This window comes from Polypterus senegalus, chromosome 4 (assembly GCF_016835505.1).
Source record: "Polypterus senegalus isolate Bchr_013 chromosome 4, ASM1683550v1, whole genome shotgun sequence".
NCBI lineage: Eukaryota > Metazoa > Chordata > Cladistia > Polypteriformes > Polypteridae > Polypterus > Polypterus senegalus.
This window is the reverse complement of record NC_053157.1, coordinates 124,121,569-124,144,024: the sequence shown is the minus strand read 5'-3', so window position 1 is coordinate 124,144,024 and position 22,456 is coordinate 124,121,569. Positions and strand designations below refer to the sequence as shown.

Sequence of the window (22,456 nt, the reverse complement as noted above, 5' to 3'; positions counted from 1 at the left end):
GAAGTAGGGAAGTTTTCTATTACCTTTTCTAAAAGGGTGAAGGATGTTAAAGAAAATGTATGTTTTTATTATGGGGGAGTCTGGGTATGTGAAGTGATGCTGCAAAAAGCTGCAGGGAAACTAAAGTGCTTGCCACTTAGAGAGATCAGAGTAGTGGGAACTGTTAAATATATATTATGAGACCCATTAAGACCCCTAGTGCCGAAATGTGGGTGATGCGTCCGACAAAGGTTGTTTGTCCGCTGAGGCAATGAATGGTTAGCTGCATCACCAAAGCCAAGTTTGCAGAGCCACCACGTAACACGTCCATTGGCCAAGGGTTGATGAGGGGAGTACTTTAATTCAGCCACTGACCTGTCCTGCTTTTTTTTTTCTGTCTCCTCTCCTCCAGCATGACCCAATCCCAGCCGCTGATCCACAGCCGCGGGTCCGATCTGACAAGGGGGACTATCAGTTCCTGAACTGAAGAAGGGAGCCAAAACAGGACGACTGGTACTGTCACTGCTAGCTTGTTGTGTCAGTGTGAAGTGGTAGCCCCCCTTTTCAATAAATTCCCTTGCATTTCCTGTTTTGAATTGAATAAATTGGTTTTCCTGAAGCCCTTGGACTTAGCCTCGTCTTTAGGGTGCAAGACAGTGAATCATGTGTCACAATATTTTGGGTGATTTTTTTTTTTTAATTCAGTTGTTACTGAAAGATTTATTAGCGTAAAATATTTGATTTGTCAATAAAAATCATGCTGTACACTGTTGAAGGGGGGGCCTAGTGGATCAGGTATTATAAATTAAACAATGGCACAGTTGGGCTCTTTTAGTTTATCCTTGGCTTTCTCAAAATAATCCTGTCTTTAACTGGAAAAATAAAGAACTAGTTAAATTAAGTCTTCTATATTTCAACAAAGTCTTTAATTCCATATAGCAATCTTTCTATTGCTAGGTTATATTAGTGCTTCATATCTGCTACATGGGTTTTCTCTAATTTATTCAGCAAAGAAAAGAATTATGGGAATATAGAGAAGCAGGAGCTCCAAAACCTACTAAAAGGGATCGATCTGCCCCTAAGACAGAAGCCAAAGCAATGGAGACTTTTACAAAAGTGAGTTTGTCAAAGAGTTCTATTTATTTTTCAAACAGTCCAGTAAGTGCTGGCTTTTCTTTAGTTCTGAAAAGTGATGACTCTCTGCAGCGCTGTATGCATTTTAATGATGTAAATATGATCATCATAAAGAAGGAGTACCTTCCACACTCATGTTAATCTCCTTGCTACTTGATCAAGTTTGCAATTCACCTGTTATTATAAAACATGATATACAAAGTTCATATAATTTAAATCAAATTATTGATAAACTGCATTTAATATCTGCTTTTTATACTTTTACTTCCATTTGAGTTGGGTTCTTGTGGTTTTTCAATCATTTGAAAATGACTGAAGGAGTATTAGGATTTTTTTAATACTGTAATGTCCTTTTCCAAGTGGTTGTAGCAGTCCAAAAACAACGCTTTTATTGCTCTTCTGCCTTAACTGGATGATGCAAACTCAGAAAAAAGATGAAAAACAACCACATGACAAACACCTCTCAGACTCTTTGTTACACCCCTCTGTTCCTCTTTTTTTTCTTTGCAAAAAAATAACTAAATAAATAAATAACAGAACTTCCTTAACAATTTCCTGCCCCCAGCATCCCAGTGGCTGTTTTAGTTAAGAGGGGCAGATGTGGCTCCTCTGCCTCTTCCTCTTCCACAGCACTCTGAGCAAACTCCGTTTACAAGGCTATTAGGACCCACTATCTCGGTGGTAATTTCTTTTACAGACTGTTAATATTTATATATCCTCAATTTCTATGATTTAACTCAATATAGGGATCGTGTCAAACAGATTTTTAAGAGACTTTGCAATTACTAATTGTCTGCAACACTGGAAACACCTGAATTCCATAAACCATCAATAGAATTTTCTTGGGGTGTCATTTCTAACATAGAACTGAGAATGGCCCTTATAAAAATGAAAGTTATTTAAAACAAGACCAAAGATTCCTTAGTTTCGATATTTATAGAAAATGATCTCAATGCATTGCTAACCCCAAATTACTTCTCTTTCTAATATACTGTATGAACTAAGGCCATTTGTTTGACCAGAAAGCCTTTATTCAATGAAAAAGTCACTTTATGTCTTCTATTTTTAAAACATCCCAACTGCTCATTGCAGTTTTAATTAGAGGTTGACACGGCATATGTAATGGTAGGATCTGGGCTATCACAGTGCTTTCCTGACACTGGAAAGTTGCATTGTTCAGCCTTTTTATTCCAAAAAATGCCTTCAGCGCAATAGTATTATGATGTGAACAGTCAGGAATTGCCAGTCATCATGCTGGCATTATACAAATGGAGGCAGTGGCTGGAAGGAACACAAACATTACTCATAATTTCAATTAACTACAGGAACTTTACTGACTTAAAAAACAGTTAAAATCTCACCTTTGCAACAGGATAGATGAGGTTTGTTCTTCAGCAGGTTGACTTTGTAATTTCCTACCATCTAGTTGCCAATAACACTAAAACACATGCACTAGCGCTTTAAGATAAGATTAAGGATCAGGATCTTCAGTCACCCCAAACTTTGTTACTTACTCAGATATTTCTGTGTGTTACTGATTTGGATTTTAGTATAGTGTAGATCTTGAAGAAACTTTATGTTAGCTAAATGAACTTAGTCTTCAGAATCAGAGTGAAGTGACAAATTATTTGTACCTGACAAGTATAGGCCACAAGTTGTCTACTACAGTCATGATCTAAGATGATTGGAAATCATTGAATTCAGGAAATGAATGTACTTGCCATGGGTCATTCTGATGGCACTTGTCAGGTCTGTCATTAAATAACATGTCAAAGTCATGCTGTAAATGTAATGGAGCAAAGTCAGTTCACTGCTGCTCAGCACACATTCTCCATCCATTACCAATACCAGATAATGAATACACATATATCTATGAATTTGGTAACTGATCTAATCCTTGTAAAATTTTATAGCAATTTTAGTTATGGTATACTATTCCAAGTCACTGCCTTCTCTCATGAAGTTGACGAATCTTTTCTAAAGGTGACAATTAAACATTTCTAACAGAATTATCTGTTAAGCATTTTCACGACACCCTCACAAATGGTCACACAAATCAGCACAATGGTTTAAAGATTAACCTTACTGACAAGTGGTGCTCAGCCAGTTGCCAAAACAAGAGATGAGAATCAAAGTTAAAACCAAGCATGGGTCAAAGTTAGAAAAACTATTGAAAAGAGTTTGAAAGACAAGTTTCTTATCCACAAATTGGGAAGCCTTTTCTGAGACTAATCAGTAAAATCCTGGCCAGTCTTTTTGATTATTTTGAGGCCTGTTCACCTATTTGTGCCATTTTTGTGTTTTTGCATCATTACTATTTTTATGTATGTATTGTGTATATTTGTGTTAATGTATTTGTGTTTACTTATGTGCACTTTCCCTTTAAATTAGAATATTGAGGATGGGACCAGTATATCAATCAGCTTGAAGACTTTCTTCTACCTATATATTCGAGGCAAACTTTCTGGCCCTCAATCAGCAGTTGATGCTGATAAGAAGGAGAGAAGAAAATGCATGTTTTAGTATTGTGCTGATATGGAAGCAGCAGCAGTGAATGAGCAAAAGTGTCAGGGGAAAAAAAGAACAAATCTGTATTTTTCTGTTCAAGAGAGGCAAGTACCTGCAATGGAATCTTTTGCAGCGAAACATCAATGAATTCATACTTCCTGTTTCTGTTGCCACCAACTGCAAGAAAGTTTGCTGTTCTTATAGTCAGTTCTATTAATTTTACCTCAAGGCATGGTGGTTCAGTGGTTAGCACTGCTGCCTCACAGCTCAGGTCACTATTTGGTCACAATAACCGGTCCAGTATAGTTGGCAGTTGCTTTGCTAGCCGTTGACGACACTAAATACAATCAAAATTAGTGCAGTTTAATGCATCAAATGCATTTTGAGTTGAGTTTAGTGAAGTTCCTTAACATTTACATGATTTCACTAAACTCGCAGCAAAGCAAATTCAACAAGCTTTGTTCATCACTACAAGAAAGTTTGTAAAGTAATGTGCCATTGTAAGTATGAATGGATGTTCTGAGTTTTGAATATGTTTGCTACTGTTCATTTAATTTTACTGTTGGTTTATAGACTGGACTTAGTTTAGTTGCTTTTTAAGGAATACATGATTCATTTTATTTTTTGCTAATTTTGTCTTAATTTTCCCTTGCTTTGCTATTTTTATTATTTTGTATTAATATATTTATAAAGATTCTTCTGATTTATAAAGATTTTTTAGCTATATCATTTAAGCCATAGGTTTTTATGTGTTCCTCTTTCTTTAAGGGCATGCATTGATGCATTTTAGACACTTTAAAAATCTTGTTTCCCACTTTCTGGGCCTGGACAGGCCAAAGTCTGCTAGTAGAGTTTCGAGTCTGGCTGCCTGGGGTTAGGCCTGTTTTGGAAGGCAAACTCAGTGAATTCCTAGTCTGACCTGTATGTAATGATGTCTTAATGCCCTTTACATCATTTTTGCTGCTGTATTCACAACAAACTAAACAGTATTTTGTTGTTTGAACACGGGAGTTTTTTTTTACCAAATAGGAATTAGTTTGTATAGGCAGGTACTCAGGCTAACTCCGTAGAGCAGGCTCATCTTAGGGGATATCTGTATTATAGCTCCATTTTCATTTAGCTTTGGGATGTTTCAGAGATTTGTATTACTATGTGCTGTTGCTACAGCACGTGTCTCATGCCTACACACACACTCACACACAAAACACCAGATTTTCCTTGTCAAAGTAGAAGTTGCACTAACATGACCCTACTGTTCACCAGCACAAAGTGAATCTTCATACAGTTTTCAGCTGGGTGCTTGTAAATATCTCAACATCCACATGGGACAAGTTTCACTGGACTTCTCCAGATCAAGAAGGAGGCCACTAATTGTTCCAAAATCAATGTTGTGGACAGAGGAGGGATTTACTCTCCATTTTGAACACCAATCCCTAGAGCTATAGGGTGTAATACACCCAGATATATTCTGTTTATATTCTTCCATTAACAGGCAGTGCCATTGTCCTCCACTCCTTCACCTTTTGAATAGTAGGGCTGTCCTTAAGTTCCAAATGGCTTCTGCAGACTAAACCTGACTCAGCTACATGGGACAGTCAGTCAAAGGCACTTGCTGGCAAATAACAACTCAGAACATGATCCTTTGGTAAGGTACTACAACATTTATAATTATAGAACTTTATGTATAGCCATGATAGCCATGAACCTTTATTAAAATAGGATACATTTGCATTAAGGTTAACCAAAGAAGTGCATTACATTGACACTCTAACGTACAGACAGACCTTTATAAACATGATTACCTTAATTGGTATCTCTAGTTGTCTTAAACCATTGGTGGTGCACCCACTAAAGACTGAAGATCCTGACCCTTAAAATGGTCTGGAGTCTTAACTAGTAAAATGTTTTATGCAAATGATTTTTATTACTGAAGGGGAAAAATAGACTTCCTCTCTTTGTGTGTACTTGGTTGGGTAGTGACATGCTTACATAGTAATTAAAGCAGCTCCTCTGAAATATTAGTTTGTTCATTTTCTTTACTAACAGAAGAAAGGCAGTGGTTTGCCGAGTATTTTTTCATGTTGCTTAAAGTGAAAAATACTAGTCTTGGTAGTGTTGTGTTTTTGCCTTCATTATTGATGGAGTGTTGCATCCTGTATTGCTTATTATTTATTGTCTGCCAAAAAGTATTATCTATTAAAATAACTAGTTATGAAAGGTGCTTAATAGAGACTGATTTAAATTTTCTTGTAGATAATCAGTATAGCACTAAAGTAGGAAAGTTTATGAACTTTCTATATTGTTTAGATCTTAGCCAAAATATCGCTTAGCTAACACATAAGGGAGAGCATATGTTAGGTTTAATTATATCAAAGGGACTTAACATTGGCATATCAGACCATTATTCTATTTACCTTTTATGACTATTTATGATGGCATCATAGTTAGCAAGGTATAATAATTTTTGAATATTCTCTAAAAAGCTATTTGTGAGCATTTGTGTTTATTTTTGGGTTAGATCTCTCTCCCTATTAGTAAGGACATCATGGGTTTGCATCCTGGGTCATCCATTTGTGGATCGCTTGAAGTAGGGAGAAAAGCTCTATCTATATAATTTGGTACACTAGAAATTATGATCTTTAAATAATACAATGTCTAATTGAAATTCTGATTATGAGTATGATTTCCCCCAAAAAGCTCTTGTCTTTCCCAGATCCAATATTTCTGCCAAAACTCTTAAGTTCTGGCTGCCTGTCAGTCTGTTCCAAACACCCAAGGGGGGCTGGATGGACTTTTGGCCTTGAAACCCCTAGGGGTTTATTTTCTCCAGTATCCTGACATCTGAGTTTTTGCTTTCATCTTACCATAGTACTTGTTTTTTGAATTGAACTCTGATGTTTCCCATTATAATTATTAGAGACTTAAAAACTGGCAACAGTACACATTAATTTTATTTAGATTTAATTCTGTTAAGGACTCTTCCGTTGTTCCTTTCTTTCTTTTTTATTTGTATATTCATACTCATAATTATTCTTTTACTTTTGTAAAGCACTTTGAGCTACATGTTTTGTATGAAAATGTGCTATACTGTATAAATAAATGTTATTGTTGCATTCCTGCTCAGAGATGTTCTTTTGTTTTTAGGTGAATCAAATTTTGGATAATTTTTTTTCTACCTTTTAGCCATTTTTCCAAATGTATCCCTCGAGCAGCACAAGGTTTTTTGTCATTAAGGACCTTAGGGTTATTTATTGCTGTCAGCTATACGAAGGTCATGATGGGCATGGAACAGCAGTGTTATTAGTAGCAGCAAAGAATTAAATTAGAAATAAAGAAGCTATATAATATATTGCATCTTTCAGGGTTTCCCTTATCAAGGCTGCTGGAACTTGGAGCACACCTGATAAGGACAGTACATCAAGTAAGTCGAATTATTTTATTTGATAGAAAACACACAGTTGTGTATTTTAATACATTTTTGTTTATCGTAGTATTTGAGAGGCTACATGATATATGTTGTTTGAACATGCAGTAAATTTTTCACTGTACTCATGACTCCACTTTTAGTGCTACTACAGCTACTGCAGCTACCACATCTGCAGAGCAATTTACCTTCTGTGAAGTCAACCCAGAACGTCATCAATATTCAAATAAAATTTAACAAAATGGGATATAATCAGATCTGTGTGCTTTTGACTGTTATCACTTCCTTTTCTTATAAATTCACAAAATCTTTAAGGCACCATCAGGAAAAGCTAGATTTCTTCAAAGAAGACGCCCACATTTTAGAGGAAACTGTGAAGTTAAGACACTGCATGTTATTAGAGATAAAAATCTCCTCCATAATCAGCAATACCTCAACTCTCAGCACACCAATCACAACATAGTGATGAAAAATGCAGCAAAATTATATTCTCTACACTGGCAAATTGGAGAATTTCTTTTCAAAGTCAAAGTAAAAAAGCCACCCAAGTTTATGAAAGGTAAACCTATGCTGAAGGCTATAGAAAGCTCACATTTGAAAACACAGACTTGGTCATAAATAAAGCAGATCAAAAGATTGTGTTTCTATGTACAAGATTCATCATTTTGGAAGGTTACAGTTAAAAAAAAACAAGTTTAAACAAAGCAAAGTTCTTGAATGCAGAGTGTGCCTTAAAATCCTGGTCACCCACCACCTAGGATAACAAGCAATGACATCCAGACAATCTGTGGCAATAGCTGGTAACCAGTTAAAATGTGTAACTCTCATGTAAAATGAATATATTTAGCTGTGTTGCCGGTTCAAATTCTGTTACTTCCAGAGGGGATCCTACTTAGTCGGGCCCTTGAGCAAGGCTCTTAACCTGAAAAGTTCTCCAGGGTTGCTGTACAGTGGCTGCAATCTGACTTCCAACACTCAGGTGAACAGACAATTTTCCCTCAGGGATTAAAGTTGTATATTAAATCAAAAAACAAAAAATCTGGCTTGCTCGAGACAAACGAGAAGCTGCGGCTAGAGCTGAAAGAGATGCGGCAGGAATATAAAGACTTGGAAAAACTTATATATAATCATTTTGATGCAGTCTTTAACAATAAAATTACCAGAGCCTACAAAAAGACTCGTAGATCCGACCCACCTTAAATCCGTTCGCACATCTCCGACAGCGTCCTTTGTCCTCTAAATGTGCCAATAAAGACAAGCTGCAAGCAGTTGGCTATACCATCCCCCCACCAACTTAGAACGTGCATGAACTTCTCCCAGCTCATGCCTTGATTGATTATCTGGGAGAGAAGTGCAGTTTTAGAGTGGAAATAATAGATCATTATTTGGAACACACGAATTTCATGTGTTCCGTTTCTACAGTAATCTGTATAAACACATTTTTAAAACAGAAACGTTTTTCATATTTTAGCAGTAAATGACAAAATGTAGGCATAAACTGTATAATGTATGAAGCCTGAAGTCCAAAGATCAAGTAAACAATTTCACAAAAGGTTCAAGGAAAAGACAACAGCTTCCATGGCGTAGTGGTAAGATTGGCTGATTTGTAAACAAGAGTCCCTGGTTTGATCCCCACTCACTCCTATATTTGCTGTTTCCAGTAGTGAGCTCCTCTTATTATTAATATTATACAGTACACACATACACTTGGTTTGTGTCTGTAACACACGGTGTACATTTATAGGACTTGTAAAAGTTACCTTTTCTTTCACTTTTATTCTCTCTAAATCACGATCATGATACATACTACCGCCCCGCCATCCAGGGATTTGAAGCTGTTAGTTTTTATTTGAAACTGAGAATAACTGGAGATGTGAGTGGTGTTTTGAGACAATGGAACTGGAAATTCTCTCACCTGGAGGGATAAAAGCTGCCTTCTTCTTATCTCACTGTCACTTGATTTTTTTTTATTCAGTTTTATTGAGTGTACCTGCTCAAGCTGAATTAGTATGCACCTTATGGTTTATGATGTCAAAAAAAAACACCAAAAAAAACCAGAGACATAGGTATATATGATATTTGGAATTATTTGTTTTATGACCTGTATAGTACGTTTCATAAAACTTGTGGCACGGATGCAACATTATTCATATTATTTATATTTATTCACATAACATCTTGCAGTTTGTAATCAGTGGCCATGTGTTTTTTTTTTCCCCCGATCTTGCCAGTCCCCTTATGTTGCTGTATGATGTTTCTTTTGTACTCCAGGACATGCAGAGGACAAAACAGTACAGAGCAGTAAGTTCAGCGCTATATGCAATCATCAGATTCAAATGTTAACAGTTCACACACACACACAAAGATCGTCCTTCCTATATTTACAACATGTGTACCTGTTACAATATACACACTTCTCTCTATGCTGTGGTTTCTATTACACACCTGAAAGAAAGAGACAATATATGTGAAAACATCATCGCACTAATGCAATATTATTTGAAAACGAACAGCGTCGGATTGAGCGTGAATTTATGCTGCCGCTGTTACTTAGAATCAGATCAGGAGGGGCAGGATGGGGTGACACTGTCTCAGTTTATTTTCCTGGGGAAAGCGGCTGTCTGGAACAGAAGCTTGTCGATGTTGAATCCTCCTTTTCTTTTTTCCATCGCCTTTTCTAGTAAGATGCGATGACAAAGTTCCTCTGCAAGCTGAGCCATGAACACCCTCCTTTTCTCAAAGGCCCCATGCATTGCTTGCACAGTACATGTGTGTCGATCACCGCCAGCATGTTGTAACACACAATGTTACAATGTACACACTTTTCTCTATGCTGTGGTTTCTATTAGGTGCATGTGTTCCAAATAACGATCTATTATTTCCACTCTAAAACTTCACTTCACTCCCAGATAATCAATCAAGGCATGAGCTGGGAGAAGTTTGTGCACATTCTAAGTCAGTTGGGGGATGGAATAGCCGGCTGCTTGCAGCTTGTCTTTATCAGAACATTGAGAGGACAAAGGACGCTGGCAGAGAGGTGTGAACGGATTTAAGGTGGGCCGGATGTACGAGTTTTTTCGTAGGCTCTGGTAATTCTAGTGTTAAAGATATGCTGAGAAAAATTGAAGAACACATTCAGGAAAATGCATCTAAACTGAGAGAACTTGCCGATCAGCAGGAAGATGTTAAGCAGACATTCACGGCTTGAATTGAAACAGCGGAACATTTGGCATCTAACACCGATGGAATAGCTACAGCTGCGAATTCCGAATTCAAAAAACCTGGAGACAGATTGCACCTCTGGAAGATGGAAGCAGAAGGAATAATATTAGAATCGAAGGTCTACCTGAGAAACGTGAAAGTCCAAACCCAGTGAAATTCGTAGCTGAACTATTCTCAAAAATAATTGGAGAGGACTTTAAATCAGATACCAAGATAGCGGCAGCTTATCACATAGGTGGATCAAATACCTTTAAATCTAGGTCTTTAATTGTCCTCTTTGAGAGATTACAATTTAAAGTTAATGTAATGGCACTTCTCAGACACATACAAGATATTATATTTGAAAACAACCACATTTATATTTTCCCTGATTTCTCACTCTCAACAGCTGCTAAATGTGCAGCTCTATACAATATTAAACAGCGGTTACAAAAAGTCGATATCAGATACAGCCTCTTGTATCCTGCCAAACTGAAAGTGGAAATTCAAGACAAATATCACATCTTCAACAGCAAGGAGGAAGCAGAAAAGGAATTAAGAAAGCTGGTCCTTACGCCTTTTTGAAATACAAAAGTGAGTCGCATCCTGTCATGGTATGGCAAGAAGATATTACCTACCGTTGATTCGCTTGCAATGATACGGGTACCATAATTATACATCCTTTTCTTTTCTCAGACACTTTTTGTTTATGTTTTAATTATAATTTTAATAAAGTATCTATCTACAGTATCTATCTAATTGTAGGAGTATATGTGTGGAAGAAATTTCTATTCTAAAGGAGACTGTTTAACATCATACCCTTGGTTTGTTGTTATTATTATTATTATTGCATTAAGGTTTACTATGCTTATCCAGGACCACTTTTTAACACCACTCCCTGGGTTTACTGTCATAATATTTCAAGATTGTTGATGATTATATTTTATGCTTATAGTCTGTTAATGATTATATTTTATGCTTATAGTATTTAGACTTTATCAGCAATAGACATGTCTACTTTTTAATCCCTAAATGCCACTGCTGGGGGGCTTGTTTTGTTTTGGACGTGCTCTGTCTCTAGGTATGTCAGAGGACTGGGACTGCGTGAAGTGGGGTCCAGCCTCGCGTGGGGAGGCAAAAGGGGGGGGGAGAAAGAGAGCAAGCTATATCTAATCTATTATTTGAATCCTTATAATGATAACTACCAACATAACAATAGGCTGCATCGCAATAACTTGTGGGAAAATTTGAAATTAAAGTTAAAGCTGTCTCACTTCCAGTTAAGACTACAAAATGACATCAAAAATTCAGAATCAATGTCTCCATGATGGGACAGTTAACTTTGTAAGCTGGAATGTTAAAGGCCTGAATCATGAATTAAAGAGAAAGAAAGTATTCTCTCACCTAACATGTTTAAACGCTAAAATAGTATTTTTACAGGAGACCCATTTACTAAGCAAGGATCAGTTCCGGCTGCAAAAAGACTGGACTGGCCAAATGTTCCATTTCAGCTTTGCAAAGAAAACTACAGGTGTGGGAATTCTCATACATAGAACAGTCTCATTTGTAGCATCAGATGTAGTATTGGATCCTGAAGGGAGATAGATAAGTCTCCCATGACCATTACATAACTGTAAAATGATCTTGATAAATGTTTATGCACCCAATGTCGATGATAGGGAATTCATGCAAAATGTATTTGCATTCATTCCCAATGTGAACACTCAAAATTATAATGGCTGGGGACTTTAATTGTGTTTTAAATCCACTCTTAGATGGGACTCCTGTCACAGGGTGAATGACATCTAACACTGCAAAGACAATTACATAGTTTTAACTGACCACAACCTATCAGACCCCTGGAGATTTCTAAACCCAAACTCAAGAACATATTCCTTCTACTCACCAGTGTATCATTGCTACTCAAGAATTGATTATTTCTTTATAGATAATAATTTCTTGCCTAAAATTAAATCTTGCAAGAACGACGCTATTGCTATTTCCGACCATGCACCTCTGATTTTGGAGCTAAAATCATTATGCCCCAAACACTCAGCTCGCAGATGACGACTTAACCTACTTCTATTAGCAGACGAGAACTGTACAGAATTTATATCCAAACAAATCAGTTTCTTCCTAGAGACAAATACATCCTCAGAGGTTTCTGCAGGAATACTCTGGGAAACTCTAAAGGCCTTCTTAAGAGGACAGATTATTTCATATCTTTCCCACAGAAATAAATTAGAAACCAATAAGGTATCAGAGCTAACCAGCAAAATTACTAGAATAGATGAAGAACATGCCAGGTGTCCAAGTGATGCTCTTTATAGGAAAAGGCAGACTCTGCATTCAGAGCTCAGTCTCTTGAAAACTAAAATAAACTGAACAACTCATTTTTAAATCAAGACATCATTACTATGAACACATAGAGAAAGCTAATAAGCACTTAGCTCAACAAATCCACAAGCAAGAAGTTTGCAATGCAATCCCAGCAATCACCAACATGAACAGAGATAAAATCATTGACCATAAAAATATAATGCACACATTTCAGAGACTACTATAAATCCTTATATTCTACTGAGTTTAAAGAAGACAACACACAATCTAATGCATTTCTGGATACATTACAGATACCACAAATAGATACTTTTAGTGCAGAGGAACTGGATAAACCTTTGGAGCTGTCAGAAATACTAGATGCTATAAAGTCACTTCAAAGCGGGAAAGCAGCAGGCCCTGATGGCTACCCTGTAGAATTTTATAAGAAATTCTCCACTCAGCTAGCTCCCCTCTTATTAGCAACATTTACAGAAGCTAGAGACAATCAAATTCTACCTCAAACATTTGGCCAAGCATTAATCAATGTCTTTCCTAAACAAAATAAGGACTTATTACAATGTGCATCATGCAGACCAATTTCACTTCTGAATAATGATGTTAAGATACTCTCCAAAGTCCTAGCTAGAAGGATGGAGAAAGTGCTGCCTTCAGTAATTATCACAAGATCAAACTGGATTTATTAAAGGCCGACACTTAGCTTCCAATCTTTGACGCCTGTTTAATGTAATATATTCACCAGCAAAGTCAAACACCCCAGAGATATTATTATCATTGGATGCAGAAAAAGCATTTGACATGATTGAATGGAACTACCTTTTCACTACATTAGAGAAATTTGGGTTTGGCCCAAACATTTGTGCATGGATCAAACTACTGTATACCAATCCAGAAGCTTCAGTTTGTATTAACAACATTTGTTCAGACTACTTAAACTAGAATATGGTACCAGACAAGGATGCCCCTTTGTCACCATTGCTATTTGCAATCGCCATTGAACCACTGTTGAAATGCTTATCAGATAAAGGGGATTATCAGAGAAGGACTTGAACAGAAAATTTCTCTGTATGCAGATGATATGGTACTGTATATATCAGACCCACAAAATACTGTGCCTGCAGTCTTAACAGCACTCACAGAATTTCAAAAGATCTCTGGTCTCAGAATTAATTTGAATAAAAGTGTACTTTTTCCAGTGAATTCTAAAGCATTCAATATCAGATTGGACACCTTCCCTTTTATTATTGCAGATCAGTTTAAATACCTAGGAGTAAATATCCCAAAGCTCTTTATTAACAAAATTTTGCTGTCTGTATGGAAAAAATTAAGCAAGACCTGCATAGATGGTCAACCCTTCATCTCACCCTAGCTGGAAGAATTAATGTTGTTAAGATGAATATCCTTCCTAAGATTCACTTTTTATTTCAAAACATTCCAATATACATCAATAAATAATTTTTTAAGCAATTAGATTCAACCATAACCTCATTTATTTGGAACTCAAAACATCCACGTATCCAAAGAGCGACTCTACAAAGACCTTAGGCAGAAGGTGGCATGGCTCTACCTAACTTTCAGTTTTATTACTGGGCAGCAAACATACAAGCTATAAAAACCTGGACACAAATAGATGAACATACACAGGCTTGGTCAGCAATAGAAATAAAATCATGCAGTACTTCTTTATATTCCCCGCTTTGTGCCCCAATAAATGCAAGTTATCACCAATATACTTATAACCCAATTGTGCTTCACTCACTCAGAATATGGAACCAATGTAGAAAGCATTTCAAGATGGAGAATGTTTTATTTGTGGCACCTCTGCATCAGAACCACCTTTTTCAACCCTCACAAAACACATGCAGTTTTTAATATCTGGAAAACATTTGGGGTTAAATTGCTTAGAGATCTTTATATAGAAAATATCTTTGCATCCTATGAACAATTACATTCCAAATTTAACTTTCCAGCAACACATTTCTTTCACTATCTTCAAATTAGAAACTTTGTTAAACAGATCCTGCCAGATTTCCCTCATCTCGCACCTTTCTCTATGCTGGAAAAAATATTGTTTAGTTTGGAGGACAGCATTTCTGCAATATATAAAATTATTTTGCAGTCCCTCCCTTTCAAAGATCCAAAAGAACAATGGGAAAAAGATCTCTCACTCAACATATCAGGAAAGGAGTGGAAGGTAGTAATGCAGAGAATTCACTCGAGTTCCGTATGCGCAAAGCATACAATTATTCAACTCAAAATTATATATCGAGCACATCTGTCTCGCTTAAAACTGTCCAAAATGTTTCCAGGGCAAGATCCAACTTGTGAACACTGCAATCAAGCTCCCGTCCCACTGGGTCACATGTTTTAGGCCTGCTCCAGATTAACATCATTCTGGACAAAAAGTTTTAAGTGCCTTTCAGACAGCCTTGGTGTCCCAATCCCTCCTAACCCATTAATTGTGTTTGGCGTTATTCCAGATGGGCTTAAAGTGGAGAAGGACAAACAAACTGTGATTGCCTTCACTACACTTTTGGCACTCAGACATATTTTGCTAAACTAGAAGAATTCTAACTCTCCTCTTTTAAGTCAGTGGGCAACTGATGTTTTATACAATTTGAAATTGGAAAAAATAAAATTCTCAGTTAGAGGATCTGTGCAGACCTTTTTCAAAGCCTGGCAGGATCTAATCAATAATATTTTAGAATAAGCTCTTAAAGCACTGAGGAAATAGATTCTCTTCCCATTTTTTTTTATCTGCCTATTAAACGCATCAATTTATGTATTTTGACCAGCTTTAATTTTTACTCTGTTGGCATTCCTTTTCTTTCTCAGGATTGGGGGTTGAATTGATGTGTTTTCAATCCTATTTTTTGTAAAAATTGAGTAGTATGGAATGATTACAATAAAATTTAAATAAAAAAAAATCTAAATCCTCAAATAGTAAAAGTAGAGTCTCGTATGATACTTGCTGATTCTTTTGGCCAGGCATCTTACAAGAGGTAAGGCTTTTTATCTTCTGGCTGTATAGTTCTGCTGTCCTTTCTTCATTTCCATTTTGAACCTGTAGGTATTTCTTTTCTAGGAACTGGATTGCTATTCCCTCCTTTAGTCTATTGGTTGTGTATTGTGTTTCAAGTTGTCAGAGTTTCCCTTTGTTCTTGTTGTGCCTCATGCCAAAGAGTAGTTTATGCAGTCGTCCTTTATATTGCTTCTTTCCCTTCATATGTAACATTGGAATGGGCATTGAGGATAGGCAGAGCTCCCATTATGGGATGCATGTCATTAAAATGTCACTGTCAACTCCGACCCTTTGTAGGAGAGCACAAGTGAGTGCCAAACCTTCTAAACGAAATGGCTGGCTTCCCAGACCTGGTTTTTATACTTTTGCCTGCCGGGTGCTGACATCGCTTCTAAAACATTTCAGTTATCCTCATCACTTAAGTCTATTAGCCACACTCAGTTTTTTTTTTTTTTTCATTTTGGCAAAGTCTCAGGAAAAGCATTCCCTTTGGGAATTATAATCTTTGATGTTTTTTTATGGATTTTCACTCTTGGATGCTCTGTATTCAAGTGTTTAAGGGACTTATTTAATTATTACACTGAATAAGCATAGTGCCTGTGTCTTTTTAAAATGAACAGAGGTAAGAAAAACAAATTATGCGTGTCATGTCAGAGAAAGTTTTTCTACTCTAAAAAAGGATCTGAAAGCACTGGACTCCAGTGTCATTAAGAAATGTTAATCTGCTAAGTTACTCTGCTGAAGTGCAAAAGTCACATGTTCGTTTATAGAAATGTCTTAAATGAGGCAGCGTAGACCTTTTAGTTTGAGTTTTTAGCATAAAATACACTACAGGCTGAAATGAAATAAACTGGAGTCTCAGGTTCCCTCCATGCTTGCTCCATGCCTTACACAAAAGGCTGCAATACCCACATGGCTCTAAAATAAAAAAGTTGGTTCAGACATGTCCCCATACTGACATAGATTTTCTCCAGGGACTTCAATACATTCTTACAGCAAGAAGACATTGTGGTCTCACTGGTCATCTTTCTGCAGAATCACTCAGTTTTTGTGGATGGCCTGCTCTTGGTAGATGTGCAACACTCTTTCCATTTCTTAATGAGGGATTTAATTGGACTCCAATGGATATTGAGGAATTTCGATATTTTCTTCTCTCCATTTCCTGTCTTGTCATTTTCAATGACATCTTCATGGAATTGCTTGGAGAGTTCTGTTGTCTTTATCATGTAGATTGGGCCATGATGCTGATTCACCTCAAGTTGGCCCTGCCAGATAATGTGCATTTATGCAGCAATCAATTGAAACCCCGTGACTACAGACAGGTGATTTCTATTGAACTAATTATGTGACTTTTAAAACCTATTGGCTGTGCCACTGATGATTTAGAGTTGCCATGTTAAAGAGGATTAATATTTATGTGATCAGTTATTCAATGTTTTATATTTGTAATTAATTTAGATCAATTTGCAGAGATCTATTTTCACTTTGAAATTAAACAGTGTTTTTCTGTTGATCAGTGTCAAAAAAGCAAATTAAATCCAGCGTGATTCAATGTTGTGTAACAATAAAATGTAAAAACTTCCATAAGTTGAATAATATTCATAGGCACTGTGTAAATATACTATATATATATATTGTGAGACCTTTTAAGATTCCCCCAGTGCTGAAATGTGGGTGACACAATCATTGAGGGCTGTTTGACCACCACGAGGCAATGCCAGCTTCACCATGTCACCGATGCAATTATGAGTTTGCAGCCTTGCCATGCAACACATCTGTAGGCCAAGGGTTGATGTGGGGAGGTACTTTAATCTGGCCACTGACCTGGCTCGCTTTTTCTTTTCTGTCTCTCCCCCTACAGGAGGAACTGATCCCAACCACTGTAGTGAAGTGGTAGCTCGCGTTTCAATAAATTCCCTTGCTGACTTCTGTTTTGAATTAATAAAGATAGTTTTCCAGAAGCCCGCAGACTCAGCCTCGTTTTTCGGGTGCAGGACAGTTTAATTTATTTAGGCCTAAACAATGCATTGTTTAATTTGTTTAAGTCAAAACATTTGCTCTAAAAATGAGTGCCTAATAATCCTTTTCCCCTTACTTTCTGTTTCATTAACTGGGTAAAGACAGATCCATTACTGCAGGAATTTTAGGTTAAATTAGTTTAATTTGTATTGTCTCTGATATTTTAGTAAAAGTTAATCGAAATAATGTTCAGATGGTCCTTGATTTCATTACTAAAATAGTCAGTTGGATAAGGTATCTATATAAAATAATTAAATAATTTTATTTCTGGTGTAGCAGGTATGAGTTATTTTTCATAACCATAGCCAAATGTGTGTGTGAAAAAGAAAAATAAATAAATAAACAACCAGCTCATCACTAGTGCCAGATAATCTGACAAGAAACTTTAAACTAGTTTCTTGTGAATGCATGTGTGTGTCCAGCAATGGGCTGGCCCTCCTGTCCAGGGTTAGTTTCTGAGCTGCAGCTCTGCTTTGTCCTACAATTTTTGCCTAATACACATTAAAAAAATTAATTTGTAATGAGTAATGGCATAACGGGGTGATTCATCGAAAAATTGTGAGTTGAGGTGACCTCACATGCAGTTTGCATTAATAGAATGCTTCTGCAATAACTATAACTACTTGAACTGACATGTAGAAACACTCTTATGGAACGGAACTCTTCCCTAACACACTGATTAGGACAGAAGGGATGATGAAACGAAGGCTCTTAGTCAAGCTAAGCCATTTGTATGACATAATTAAGTAAAATCCTTCGTAATTTAATTAAAAAATGCTACCATATAAGTGTTCTGATTGTTTACCAGTCTCTTCCATGCACTGTTGATATCGTTGAGTGACCATTATGAGTGCTGAACATATCTCTTCAGTCATTTCAGCTGTCTTAATGTTACACGTCTAATCCTATAGATTTTTCTTCAGCTGACCCCACAGATACAGTTTAAGACACCTGTATATTCCAAAATATGACAAGTTTTGACTGCCTGTATATAAAGGTTTAGTAAACTGGCCCAGTGTGAGTGTGAGAATACATAGGAGGGTGAGCCCTGAAATGGACTAGCACCCTATTCCGGGTTGTTGGTTGCTGGCCTGCACCTGATGTTGGCACAATCGGCTCTGGCACCCCTCTACCTTGAATTGGATTGTGAAAATGTTATGTTAGGTTACGTTGAAGTGTCAGAGTGAGCAAAAACTCAAAAGGCAATTGAGGAGACCAAAACAAAAAATACCAACTTGGTAAATTTTGAAAAAAGAAAAACCAAACATGCAAATAATTTAGACGACTAGACAGGAACAAAGCAGAGAGGTGCTTCATGTTCAAGAAAGGGATCCAAAAGTTCAAGATTGAAACAGGACAATAAAAACAGGAACTAAAGAAGCTCACCATTTTTAATATTAAATAAAACTGAAAAATGTTTTTTTTAATAAGAAAGTAGATAGTTGACATTTAGGAATGAAACAAAAAGACTAGTATCTGGAATTGATCATTGTTAGTGTTAAAATGCTCTTAAAATAGTCATTTTAGACACACATTTCACTGAAGTTTAATAGGGCCAATATCACAGTTTTGTCAAAAAATAACATTTAAAACATTCCATAAAGTTCAGTGAAGAGAAACCAGATAATCACACTAAATAGTAGTAACATCAAAAATGGAACTACAGCAATATCATGTAATCCTTCTCTGGAACAAATACACGCTAAACCAATGAAAACAGGACATGACAGGATAGGTTCATTGTGGCTGTTTAATACAGTACTAGTGCTAGATAGATAGATAGATAGATAGATAGATAGATAGATAGATAATCACGATAAAATGTCAAAAAGAGGAACAAAATTGTCCCAACCAGAAACAGAGGCAATGGTCCGAGGTTAGGTCATATTTCACACCTAATATATCTGAAGAGATTAAGTGTAAAGTTATTGTGAAATTAATTAAATATATACACAGTAGACACTTTATTAGGCTCAAAAACACAAAAGGCAAACAGCCAATCATGCGGTTGCAACTCAGTATGTACAACACACTAATGTGTTGAACAGATTTACATGTTGGTCATCTAAACACTAGCATTGGGAAGACTCCTTAATTTAAGCAACTTTGACTGTGATTCTTGCCAGATGTAATGTTTGCCGGGATCCAAGAAACAACTGCCCTAATGGAATCTTCTCATATTACAGTCTGAGTTTACAGAGAATGGTGCAATAAACAAAAAACATCAACTAAGCAGTAGTTCTGTGGGCAAAAGTGTGGAGGCAGTGGAGCCGTGAGGTAATGTAGTGACTGAATGAGAGATGTCAGACATCACCAGGAAAGGCTCCATTCTTAGTGTTCAGGAGCAGATTCAGCTTGGCTAAGGCTGCGAATCTCCGATTGGTTCAGACTGATAACAGAATGCTCCTGAGAGCCATCATAATAAGAAGTGTGCAAAATGATGCAGTCTGAAGCTGTTGTGAGGTTACATTTTTAAATACTGAATTATTATACTGTGAGAGCTGTGGTGTATAGTACAGAAAAGACCTTTTGAAAATAATAAAGAAAATAAAATGCTGCCAATGGTCCTCTCCGTCAATGTTTATTCCAAAGTGTAGGGGAAAATGCAACAAGAAACACGGAGGAACCCTGAATCTGAGCCGCTCTACTGTACAGGAAGTGTACACCAGCATGTCTTGATATACAACAACTCATACAGTAAGTGCTTTAAACAATTAGCATAGAGACACTCTCTGATCCTCTGTAGCAAAATCTGTTTGTGACACTCTGTTAGATGTAACATTTCAAAAATACTGTGCTATATAAGCCTATCTGTTTTCCACTGTGACCTTTCAGGGGACCTCTTGAACCTTCTCTGAATTTTGAAATTCTAAAAAGTCCAAGTAAAATGGAAAACGTATGTTTTTTTAACCAAAACTAACATATCTTTACAATACCACACCCCACAGCTGAGGCCTACCTGGCAAAGTGTCATGAGATTTGACTAACTTAAAGGTAGTACCAGAGGAGAAAGAGACTGATCCAACCAAATGGGACTGAGGGACATATCCCTTCAATGTCTACTGGGTGGAGGTTTAATCTTAACAAAATCCTCTTGATTAACAACATTCTCATCTATCCAAATAGGAGATGGATGAAAGGTGTGTCCTTTTTTTTTTCTATTTTACTGAATTTATTAAAAGCAAGTAACATTCCATAAAAGCAAGTCAAACTTGATAAAGCTAAATTAATTTCAGCTCCCAGCCATGAGAAAGAGAGGAAGCCCAACAGCCAGAGTAAAACTTTAACAGTAGAAAAAAGGGGGAGAGACTCATTTTCTCCAGTATAAATGCCTATTCTAAAATTGCATTAATTATATCCTACCAGGTTTAAAAAAAAACTCTGAACAGATTCTCTAAATGAGAATTAGATATTTTTCCAATTTCAGATAGTATATAACATCAGTTACCCACTGACTTAAAAGAGGTGGGCTAGGATTCTTCCAGTTTAACAGGTTAGAATATCCATAATCTATACTAATAAAAGGCAAAGCCCTCACTGACTGACTGACTCACTCACTGACTGACTCACTCACTCACTCATCACTAATTCTCCAACTTCCCGTGTAGGTAGAAGGCTGAAATTTGGCAGGCTCATTCTTTAAAGCTTACTTACAAAAGTTATGCAGGTTTCATTTCGAAATTCTACGCGTAACGGTCATAACTGGAACCTATTTTTCTCCATATACTGTAATGGACGTTAGCACATCATCATCATCACACCTCTCACGTAATCATGTGAATTGACTGTGACCGCAGTACGTAGAAAAGAAGGAAGAGCTCCCAAAGAGCGCTGAAGAAAAACGCTGAATACTTTATTCGAGAGATACAAGTTTAATGAGAAGACACAAGGTATAAATGAGACTTTGGATCACTTTGTAACGGAGTTAAAATTGCTGTAGCGAGAAACTTTTAAGTGCCGGGTCTTAGCTAACATTAAATAAAGCCGTGGACATCGCAACATCACACAAGAGAGCAGCTCACGTGAACTGACTGAACGCAGTACGAGTGATCACTTCCATGCATCAATCCTGTTCAAAAAACGCATTACACAATTGACAAGGTAGGAAAAGAATATGCTCTGAGCTGAGCTCCACAGCTAACGAGGTCTTGCGGAAGCAACTTCGTCACGCTGCCACCAAATGCTCACAGAAAAATCCACAAGTTAATACATACGCTGTCTCTAGAGTTTCTCCACACTCAATGTATTCCTCGCATCCCCGTTACACCCTCTGATCTCCCATTTCAATTCAGATGCCTTCAATTTCCAGTAAGGCGCTGCTTCGCGATGATAAGTAAGAAGTCTCAGGGACAGACCCAACAAAAGGTTGCCATTGATTTCAGGCAAGATTGCTTTTCTCCTGGACAACTATACGTTGCATTCTCAAGAGTGAGCTTGCGCAGCTTCGTCATATTACAACCAGAGTGCTGAACTGACAACGTGATATATAAAGAGAACTATAATAATCGTAATAAATGAACAATAAAACAGCGGAGAACCCGTGGATTAAATAAAAAGGCAGCTTCCTTGGCAAAGCAAGGAAAAAGGATTGCTTTATATGTCGTTCATTTATAAAACAGCGGAGAAGCTGTGTAAAGGCTGCTTCACAATAAACCAGCGGAGCACCTTATATGAGCAGGCAGTCAGCTAAAGAAGGGAATCAATAAATATCTATAATCATCATAAACGAACAAAAAATAGCGTACAAGCCGCAGATTAAATGAAGGAAATGGGTACCTGAACAGTAAAGTAAGTCTCAAATAGCTACACAATAACTATAAGAATCGTAA

General features: G+C 36.8%; 1 long non-coding RNA gene across 1 annotated transcript in view; it reads left to right on the top strand.

The window, feature by feature from the left end:
• Positions 1-1,017: 1,017 nt before the first annotated feature.
• Positions 1,018-22,456, top strand: part of LOC120528604 — a 34,836-nt gene continuing 13,397 nt past the window's right edge. Inside the window, exons 1-2 of the long non-coding RNA XR_005633558.1 lie at positions 1,018-1,095; positions 6,984-7,042. This is a non-coding gene — a long non-coding RNA (uncharacterized LOC120528604). The remainder of the gene's footprint in view (positions 1,096-6,983; positions 7,043-22,456) is intronic.